Here is a 2,270-nt window from a genome sequence, read left to right as displayed (position 1 = left end):
ACTGGAAGTGAGAACAACAGCAGCACGAGCATCCTCATCTATCCACTGAGTATAGTCAGTCAGATCCAGTCGGTACATGGCAACAACGGTAGAATACTCCTGGACCTTTCGCTCATACTCATCCAGAGCAGTATCATCAGCACTCTTGGCTGCATCCTTGACCTCCTGAGTAGCATCGGGGGCAAGGACAACAGGCGTCGGTGGAATAGGCGCCATAGGAGCAGTGGGGCGCGGCGGACAGAGGACCTCGCCAGAAAGCACACCCCAAAGACGAAGGCCGCGCATGTGGACGCGCATAAAGGTAGCGAAATCAGGGTAATTCGCGCCATCAAAAATCACCGGGCAACGAGGAAGACATAGCTTTTTTTTTCTTTTATGACGGGACGAAACTGAGACGGAGACGGAGACTGGCGGGCGCGCGCGCGGAGGCGGACGGGGTCGACGGGCGGCGGCGGCCGGGGGCGACGAGCAGCGGCGGCCGAGGTCGGGACGGGCGAAACAGGCGGACGGGCGGCGACGGCCGGCGGGTGGGCGGCCGAGGTCGGGACGGGCAGCCGGTGGGCGGACGAGCGGGCGGCGAGGGAGAGGCGGCGGCGGCTGCGAGGAGAGGAGCTAACCTACATATCTGATACCATGTTAGGGTAATAGACTTGTTGTATTACCAGGGGCCAGTATATAGTACAGGTACAGGTGCAAATATGCAGGAAGCCCCCTAACATATGGGAAAACTACAATATACAAATATATACATCTAACAGTTAATAAGTTGCTGTTAGATTAATAAGTTGCTAGCGCCTACTATAAGCATTGTACGTTTACTTCCATAGGCCACATGTATACAATTTTGTGAACGTCAAAGTTTGTGAATCACTATTGCAGTGACAAACAACACCATATATTGCCAAAAGCGCAAGGCAAGTGCCATTTCAAGACTCAAGAATCGCCAGCCAGAATTACATAAGAGTTCAACAAAAATACACACACACAAAAAAAGGGACACTATAGAAATTGAATGTTAAGATCCCCTGCTAGATACAACATGAAGATAATAAAGTGAATAACACATTAACTTAAGCAAGTCATTCGTGTCATCATGTCAGTCGACTTGTCCACAAAAATTTGACAACAGGCGGGAACTACCAAATTATGAGATAAAATCCTACAAGTCCACTTCACAGTTCACCAGAGTGTACTATATAGATGATCAAAATCAGCATGGACCTTGGAGCATATGAAACGGAAGAACCTACACATTTCCACATCTCAGCCATGGGAATGTAACTTTAGATATCTGCAAAGCAATCAATGTCATCAGTCAACCAGTTTGTACTGTCAAAGTATTAATTCAGAAAAAAACAAAGTTATATCTCCCAATTTTTGTATGACTTGACACTATACATTAGCTTCACCAGTGTGGAAGCTTGACTAAATGCTAAAACTTGAATCATCTTAGATATTGGACAAAACCAGCAGTACACTTAATTTCAAGTGATATGCCATCAACTTTTATTGGTTCACATATTCTCAAGTATATCGATACAACTGATGTTTTCTGTAAGATGGATCCAACTGATCTCAGCAGAAGATAAAAGACCATTGCTCAAATACCTCGTTAGAGGGAAATGCTGAACTGCCTAGCTAACCAAATCAGTTAGTGTATTCACTGTTGTCATGGACATATGAGGGGCTCGTGGAGAATAAAACTGATGCACTTGGTTTGCAGCTAGTAGGCATATTTTTCAGAAATGTATGAGCGAGATTGTCAGTAGCAGATCGAAATTAATACAATTCATGCAGTGCAACCCTCAAGAAAGCGATCATCATCTAATAAATTAATACTTCCTTCAGTTCAAAATAGATTTTATTTTTACTCTGCACAGAATCAAAAACTATAACTTGACCACTACTCAAGTTGAAAGCAGTTTCAAGGACGAACCTAGTCTTGCCATTTCTTATCATGTATGAAGCATATAATATTTGGTAACCAAAATCAAACAAAATTAGACTGTACAAACCATCACAATATGAAGTTTGGACCAAACAAACTGTACTAGAGGCCGAAGCTGTTTTAGGATGCCCAGACTAACTTAGGAGGTAAGAAGGGTACTTAACCTTTGCAAGTTTTACTTGCTTCGTTTAAAATGAAATATTCTATTTGGATGTATTACTCTTAATGTATCATGACTCGTCCCATTGATGAATACCATGTACAGGAGGCTACATTTTAATGCTTGTTTTGACTAAAGAGAATTAAGCATGCTTATGTTTTT

Source organism: Lolium rigidum, chromosome 2 (assembly GCF_022539505.1).
Source record: "Lolium rigidum isolate FL_2022 chromosome 2, APGP_CSIRO_Lrig_0.1, whole genome shotgun sequence".
Taxonomy (NCBI): Eukaryota; Viridiplantae; Streptophyta; class Magnoliopsida; order Poales; family Poaceae; genus Lolium; species Lolium rigidum.
The sequence above is the reverse complement of the archived record's forward strand: the minus strand, read 5'-3'. Positions refer to the sequence as shown.